Raw genomic sequence first — 9,077 nt, forward strand, 5'->3', positions numbered from 1 at the left:
TCAGTTATTGCAAATATCTGTAAACAGACGACTCCTTCGCACTCTATTTTTCCCTTCCTTTTTTTCAATAGAGCGTTAACATTTAGTTTTCATTACGTATCGTAAAAAGTCGTCGCAGTAAACGGACGTTGTGAGTTTCTCGCGAAAGCGAGCGTAATACGTATGCAACTCGTGTCTCGTAATCCGCGTCTTCCCTTCCGCTCGCGCATTCGTTTATATAACAATAATACCAGAGCCAAATAGGTTCCGCTAATGTCGTCACGTCAGATAGTTACAGTCATCCGGTTCCATAATAAAAGGGTTGTTGACGCATGCGAGTGTACTCCCTTCGAGCATAAAGGGCACCCTTTGCCCGAAACTCGTGCAATCGAAAGGATTGAAAGCCGTCGTCGAACGATTAAAAAACAAAATCCATATTTCTTCTCGCTTCGTCTTCGAAGGAGGAGGAGGTCTCGGGAAAAATGAAACTTACTCGATGGAATTGTCTCGAATCGTTTATGTTAATCGTTGCTGACGTCATTGGGAGCCTTCCTCAGATCCAATAGTGGCGCTATTATCAAGCCCGTGATCGTACACAGTCGTGCACAGCCCTTCTGGTCGCTCCTTCTCTGGTCGCCCCCTTTTGTCGACGTTAACTCAAAGCGAATGGACCTTATATGCCGTTCGATGCAGGGCTGAATTTTAATCACTCGGGGTGACTTATCCCAAACGTTATCTATTTCGACGGCACGTAACGCTGCCAACGCGACGACGACGGCGGTGGTACGCTCGCGGTCTGTCGTTGGGGGGTTCTTTCGCGGTATAGGGTAGAGTCCCCCCGTCTAATAGTAAGCGCGTTTTAACAATGCTTGGACGTTTTCTTTGAAATGAAAAATGGGGCGAAAAAAAAACAGGGTAAAAAAAGAGAAGAGAAGAGGAATAAAGAAGAAAGAAAGAAAGAAAGAAAGAAAGAAAGAATCGTCGAAAATAACAGGTATGCCAGTACGAGAGCGTCGTGTTCGTTAAGAGAGCGGCTCTCCTGCGAGTATAGAAAACGTAGGCAGAACGTATGCAATATGGCATTCAATTTGCGGAAGATTCGCTGTCTGGCAACGCAAACAACCGCTATTGGGTTTCATTTAATGAACCGAGCCGGAACCTTCCGTAGCATTTTTGCGCTGTGGGCTCGGCTTAAATTGGATCTTCCTCCTTCCCTTTCGCCTCCTCTCGCCTGTCTCTCCACCCTCTCCCTTTACTCTTCTTCTCGATCTCTTCTATTTGCTTCCTGGGACTTATGCTTCGATGATTCCGTCGAAAGAGAAAACGTCGGTTCTCTGCTACGCCGATCGGTTACTCGATTCTTCGATATCCCCTTTTCGATAAATAGATAACGGATCTCACGGCGGTTCACGGCAATATTTTAACGCGAACGCACGCGGCCAAGGAAAATGGCTCGTTAAAAATATGAAGGCTTAAAGACGAATCCTCTTAAAAAGTGCTCGAGGGCAGGGTCGAGAAGGGGAGGGCAGTGGGGGGGGGGGGTCGGGAGGGGAAAGCAAGTGGGCGGGTAGGGGGTAGGTTGGGGGAAGGGGGGGGGGAAGTAAAACGGGACACCGGTATCGGCGCCGTATCGTTCCATGGCGCAAGTGTCCGGTAAGCTAAGCGGATCCACGATAATCCGGATTACGTATTTGCCCGGTTCTCTGCCTCCTGCCATCTCGATCTCGTGCCAGTCGGAGCCAAAGACGTATTTGCCTCCTGGCAACGTACCGTCTGCTGTCCGTAATCTGTTTAACACTTTACAAGTAACAGACGGTCGCTTCGAAGAAGCAGAAGCAGAAGAAGAAGAAGAAGAAGACGACGACGACGACGACGAAGAAGAAGAAAAAGTATTCGGGAGATCTCTCTTTGCTTTGGATCTTGGTGTTCAACCGATTAGATCGTAGCCGCGAAATTATTTTCTTCGTTGAGAGATATTCATCTATCTCTTTCCCTTACTTTTTCTTCTCTTCCATCTATCGAGAAGCGCGCTTCGACATCGATCGGTAGCGATCTTTAAACAGCGCCATTAACGATTGCGTGCACAGGCTGAGGGGGTCGCGATCAAATGAATATAATGAAAGAGTGGCGGCATTAGGCGAACGTGCCGTGCATACTGATTTGCGGCTGATTGATTGGACCCCTTTCCACTCGACAACGGTGCACCATCCCCGCTGCCTATACCGATCTCTCTCTCTCTCTCTCTCTGCTCTCCTGCTCTAGCCACCCTCTCTCTCTCTCTCTCTCTCTCTCTCTCTCTCTCTCTCAATTCCGCCCCACGAGTGAGCCAACATCGTTGATATTATCAAGCACCCTGCTGGCATCACGGTACTCGCGAATTTCGGCGTGTTCCATCGTCGCTCACAAGAGATTGATAATTGCACTATGCTCCAGTCCTCGCTCATGTCAGAGAGAGAGAGAGAGAGAGAGAGAGAGAGAGAGAGAGAGAGAGAGAGAGAGAGAGAGGGAGGGAGGGAGTGAGGGAGGCTCGTCGTTCGATCGATCTAAATTTGCACCTAGTTTACGTTTGCATTATTGCGTTTGGATAGCTTGAGATCCGGTTTAATAAGCATAGTAATACGCTTGGAGACGATCGACTCGTTTCCCCTATATCGACTTTCCCTTCCCTCTATATCGGTGGAAACGTAACATTTTTTTCATAGAATTTTGTAGAGAAAGATGGTGAAACGCTCGAGGATAGGATCAGAGGAGCAACGACGTCGGCGGTAGTATAGTCCGGTTACTTTCATTGTCTCGAGGACGGGTCGTGCGAACTGTTGGCCTGTAACGTAATTGTTTTTGACGCGGTAATTTTACAGTGTCGTGCGTGCACGTACACGTCCGTCCTGTGACCGCGTAGCACATCGTGGCCGAAGTGTCGTGATAACTGCCATGCTTTTCTTTCTCTTTCTTTCTCTTTTGCTTTTCTGAGCGAGCAGTCAGGAGCCAACGCATTTCTTCTACTTAATCTTTTTTCGCCGTCGTTTCCACGAGAGGAAAGAGAACGACAGCCTCACCATGCTCGGGAGCCATCTGCCAAGTCGCACGTCCTTTCCATCGCGTCGACCAGGAACACCCCGAGGTCTATCTCTCCTTTCCTCTCCTCTTCCATGTCTTCCGCGTGTCTTCCGCTTTCTCGCGATAATTCTCGAGCCTCGCCAAAGGGGAAAATTTTACTTTGTCGTTATTTCCTCGTAAACTTGTCTTGTCTATCGCAAAATCGTAACATTAATTAAGGATAAATCGAAGCAAGTGCCGCGGAATGGCACATTCTCCTCCCCTTGGACTTCGGGGTGGTCAGAGTTAGTCTGCGTATCTGCGAAAACGAAAGAGAAAGATGGAAGAGAGTGAGTAAGAGAGAGAGAGAGAGAGAGAGAGAGAGAACGGATAAGAAAAAGAAGATGTAGCAGCGGTTAGAGAGGGAAGAGGGAGAAGCTGCACCGCCCGAAGGAAGGAAAGCAGTTCGAGTTCCATCTCTCTATCTCTCCTTCTTGCTCGTATACGCAGGTTGCCGTCTAAGGTATGTACGTGTGGGCGCACACGGGCTCACGGCCATCATCCTCGCGATCCCGGGACGTCTTTTGCAGGGAGAGAACGCGTAGGGAGAACGAAGAGGAAACGAAGGGAGCGATGGAGCTGGATCTGCCACTACACTTGGCGGGCAACTCGCGACGGCAAACGCGACGGAGGACTGCCGTCGAGAGAGAGAAGAGAGAACGCGAACTAGTAGCCGGGAGCTACCAAGGAGCCTTCGGAGACTGCATACCGGACCAAAGTATCTCCTGCTTGGCTTCTTCTTCTTCTTCTTCTTCTTCTTCTTCTTCTTCTTCTCTCTTTCTTTCGATCCTTCGCTCTTTGGATAAACCATTGGGCTTGTCATTTTCGATGATCATTTCTTTTTTCTTTAATTTTCTTTTTGTCTCTCTTTCTTTTACCACCATCATCAGGAATAGCAGCAGGAGAAGCAGCAGCACCTACTACGAGAAAACAAATTAGAAGCAAGTCTGAACGAGAAATCGGAGTTACTATGGAGTGTCTTTGGATGTATGCATTGTTTCGTATTGGAGTCTGTAAGACGGTCCTCCTGGTAGAGCGGTATCTGCGGTTACACTGTGGCGTACGTGCACGTTCGTATTCTCTCTCTCTCTCTCTCTCTCTCTTATAGCCTTTAGTCTGGTTTTGACTTCGGGATATGAGTTTGTAGGTGTGTATCGACGTGGCCACTGTGTGTTGGCTGAACGTCGCGGTAGCTGCGCGGTAACCAGGGAGATGGGATTGCACGATAGGCGGCGTGTCGAAAATAGAAATATAATCTGATAGGCTCATTGTGCCTCGAGCCACTCGCTTCTATCTGCCACTACCACCGACGAATCTCACCAGTTACCTTCCTTTTCGCTCTCTCTCTCTCTCTCTTCTTTTCCCTCCTCTTCCTTCTCCACCTTCCTCTCTACCTCCTTTTGTCCTCCGCATGGTTCGTTCTCTTTGCTCGAGTTCCCTCCACGCACGACGGCTTATCTCCTTTCGGTTTTATCCGCCCTCCCAATTTTTCTATCGACCTTTAACGACGAGTTTTTATATTCGACTTATGTTCTCATTCTCGGGGATATTCGTATTTCGATCAAAGGAAAAGTCTATTTCTTTTAGGGTTGGAAAAAGCATCGAAACTGGCGCGAAGAGGTCGAAGCCGTAAACCATGGCGTAGCGGGAGCGTGACCAATGGCAACGCGATCGTAAAGAAATTAGAGGGGCAGTAATGGTTTCCGGGTACGGTGCCTTCCGGTCAGCATACATCTTCCACGGGTTATTCGCGGATATGCGCTTAGTATATGTATATCGAGTAAGGTAGTGACCCCTTGCTTTTGCTACCACCAATGCCGGAAGAAAGACATTTGTCTGCGTCCGTCCACGCTTGGGATTCTCTCTAACTTTCGATCGATGGTTAAGTCAGAGATTTCGCGACGAATTATCATCTCTCTGATTGACGAATTAGAAATGCAAATATCTCTCCTATATATTTTTATCTTTTCTTCTTAAGATAAAATTATTCGTGCTGTACAAACGGATATGAAAGTGATCACGAGAGAGAGAGAGAGAGAGAGAGAGAGAGAGATAGAAAGAGAAAGAGGGAGATATACTCGTTCTCTCGCTCTAGCGCGTTTATCGGTTCATCGTCGTCTCTATTCGTTCGTTCGTTCGTTCGTTCGTTCGTTCGTTCGTTCGTTCATTCGTTCGTTCGTTCGTTCGTTCGTTCGTTCGGTGGTTCGTTGTGGATGCGCGATTGCTGGCGGAACACGATAGAACGCGAAATGGAACGGCAGCTTCCCAGTCAGCCTGTGTGCGTACTGATTGATCAACATTGTTGCCGAATTAGACTCCTGCGAGATGGGCATATTGATTGGCAATCAGTGTCGGCCGGCCACAACGAAGCCTGTCCGTTCGGGAAACGGCTTGCTAACGCAAATACCGTCGCACCTGGATCGCGCCACGTTGTTTTCTGAGGGGAGAGAGGGGAGGATATTTTTTACCGCGCCTCTCTCTCCCCTCCTTGGAAAGTAAAGATCGAAGAGTGTACTTCCTAACCGTATCTTCGGTTAGACCGCTCGGTAAACGTTCCTCGCAAAATTTGCGGAGCGCCGAAGAGTGACGGAAAAAAGGAAGTTCTCACTTTGAGAAGAAAACTGCCAGTCCGGAAAATCGACGCGCCGTTCTATCAGTGAGCGTAGCGAGCGGAAAATGGTTTGGTTCTTTTACTCCGAGACTCGAAAGGAGGATGATCTCTTTAGAATTTTAAGACTTGTATCTACTTACTCAAGAGAGAGGGCTCAAATCGAACGCGAAGAAGAGGAAGTGAAAGATGAAACTGTAAACGTTCGAATGCCTCGTGGCCCGCGAGCGTAACGCGGAATGCGCCGTTTTCAAAGGTGAGCGCTTTCATCGGGTCGGAACTTTACGACTTTGTAGGAGAGCATTCTCCTGAAGCGGTGAGAATATTCGAATACGGAAGTATTAATCCCGAGCGATCCCTTGGGCTACATCCCCGGAGTAACAAAGTACCCCATTAGCTTCGCTACTACTTCGGTCGGAGCTCGTTTTCATCCCTGCCTAGCAAGGACTCTTCGAGAAACCATCGCCGAGCCCGAGTTCTTCTTAAATTACGCAGAACGCGACTAAGACTATTTCAAAGAGCATCTCTCTCCTTATTCTTCTTCTTCATCTTCTCCCTCTTCTTCCTTTCGAGAAATAGAAACTAATAAAGAATGCCTTCGATAACCGCAACAGCTACTGCGTCAAAAAAAAAAAAGGAAAGAAGTATCGCGTTGGCGGATAAACGTTTCGAAAAATACCTTGCGGATTGCACCTTCGGATAGAAGAAATCTCTCGGCAAGATTTTTTTCTTTTTCTCTCCTTTTTTTACTATCGTTGAGCCGACGACAAAAAGTCGGAGGTTAGTTCGTAACGGTTAATGATCGTGTTTGAGAAGGAAGTAGGTAGAGGAGTGGATTAAGATAGGCCGATATCGCGATCGATGCCGCGAAAGAAGGTAAGAAGAAGAAGAAGAAGAAGAAGAAGAAGCAAAGAGGTAGGAGCCTATCGGCGATCCTCTCGGCGTTCACCCTGGTAAGCTTTTCTCTCGTCGAGATAAGCCTTTGGATTCGACCCCTGAGGTTGATCACCGATAGCCCCGTTGTCCTAACTTACTCGCTCGACACTCTCTCTCTCTCTTTCTCTTTCTCTTTCTCTCTCTGTCTGAATGTCCCCTTCGCTTAGGAATGGTAAAGGCAAGCGAGCGACAAACGCCAACTTCTAATACCACAGCCCTCCTCCTCTCCTCCTCTTTCCTTTCCCTTTATGGCCCGTTAAATGAACTTCTAGCACTCTTTTATATCGTCGAGGTAGGCCATCCGAGAGAGTATATATCTACGGTGGCAAAGTCGATTTACGAGCGGGCCCACGGATTTCGTCGTGGGAAAGGCGATTTCCATCTTTGCGCTCTCATCCTCCAAGCGTGCTCAACGAACGACGAACGAACAAACTTTTCTCGCTTCCGTCATTTCCATTAGGTACGTCGTCTTCCAGCGGCAGCTCCCCCCCCCCCCCCCCCGTTCACTTTCCTCCGGGCCGCATCACCGTGCTCGAACATAGACAGGTAATTAAAAGAGGCCGCGTACCGCAAAGTTTCGGCGGGTGCGTGGGGAGGTATAATAATGCGTGGAATGCAGTTTTCGCCCCGAGAGAAGAACGGAGAAGTAGGTAGGAGGAGAAATTGAAGCGCCAACGGAGAGAAAGACGAAGAGGCCGATCGAGGTAGGGAGGCAAAGCGGAGGGCTGCCCGGTAGCAGTTTCCCAAACCGTCGCCATTAATAACCACCGAGATTATACGCTGCCGGACTGCCGGTGCACCGTCCGAAACAACGTGCTACGTTCGAAAGAAAGATAAACGCGCCTCGAGCGAGCCAGACCATTCTTTAATATCGTTCGGCAATTTCCAACCGAGCGCAACTATTCGCTCATTTCTATGGAATGTCATTTGTTGTTCTATAAAGGATGCTGTTCACGGTGGTCTATTTAGTCCGCGTGAAAACCTGGAATGCGGGCGTATCGCAGGTCCATGCGCGCATTTAAGTCGAAACAGTGGCGGTATTTGGACAGGCTGTCGAGCGTTCGGACGATCATGGAACACCGGCCAACAAACAGTACAATACAATATTACAATCCAGGCAACAGCAAGGTCCCACCGAGCGCAGGTACAACGCAGTGACAGCGCAACATATCAAGCTCGTTGCTCTCTCGCTCTTCCGTTCGACTCGCTTTTTCTCTCTATCCTTCTCTTTTTTTGCCTCCCGGATCGTGCCGTTTTGTTCCCTCTCTCTTCCTCTCCCAACTTTCTCCTCCTCTCGTCTCGTTTTCTCCGTCTTCGTCTCTCCACGCCGAGCGACTATATCTGATTGGCTGGATCATTAATCACTGGTGACCGCGCGGCAGCCCTGTCCCGTCCTGCAACTAAACTTGTGGAATCGAACTCACCGGGGTGTACGTGCTGCTGTTTCTCTCTCTCTCTCTCTCTCTCTCTTTGCCACTCCCCCTCTCGCTCTCGCTTTTCCGCCGAGTATTTTCCTCGTTTCTCGGTAGAAAATATCCTGAACCAAAGATCAACAAAATAAGAAAGTTTGGCGCTTTATCCAATCTTTTTATTGCTCCTCGGACCTTAATCCGATCGGACTCCGCGAATGGCATAGTCTGGCGTAATAAAGCAGAGTTATGATCGCCGTAGTGGACTAACTCGATTAACCTGTTGGGTAATTAATTTATTCGAGATCTCGCGGGTCGATAATTCGGCAAAGCCACTCGCGAAATTTGATCATCCACACCGATGACGCCTGTCCTTCGGCAGTTACTCAATTCTCCTTGCGCAACTTGCACGTATCCGAGGAATTGATATCTTTTGCAAGCTATATTTATATATATATATATATATATGTATATATATATACACGTGTGTATATCTTTTTTTAGAAATTCTCGTCCATCTCAGCGAAATCGATCTTTCGCGTGGCTTCGTTTTTTCTTCTTTTCTTTTTTTGCCTAACAACAGACGGGGTCAATCAATGTGATTCAGTTTGTCCAGTTAGGGAGAACCGAATCGTGCGATACTATGGTACTCGGTCGAAGAAGGATAAGGAGTTGGAAAAAAAAGCGTGTTGCTCGGCCGTTAGGACAAATTGGCTGGTGGACCATCCTGCTCGTGGCAAAAGCCGAGAGATATTCTCGAGCGACCTCACCTATACGATGTCTAACGTTGGTCCATCGACGACCCCGAGAACCGATCTATCGGCTTCCATGACCTCCGGGAGAGTCTCCTGGGGACACCTCTAATAGCCGGATTATCTCTCCTCCTGTGTTTCTTCCTCCTTCCACCTTCGACCTTACTTCTCCCTTCGTCCGAACCTTTTCCCAATAAGGATAACGAGTGCACGGCGATCTTTCCACGTCTTTATAGCCATCTCTCTCTCTCTCTCTCTCTCTCTCTCTCTCTCTCTCTATCTCTATTTCTCATAGAC

Source organism: Vespa velutina, chromosome 25, assembly GCF_912470025.1.
Source record: "Vespa velutina chromosome 25, iVesVel2.1, whole genome shotgun sequence".
Lineage (NCBI taxonomy): Eukaryota > Metazoa > Arthropoda > Insecta > Hymenoptera > Vespidae > Vespa > Vespa velutina.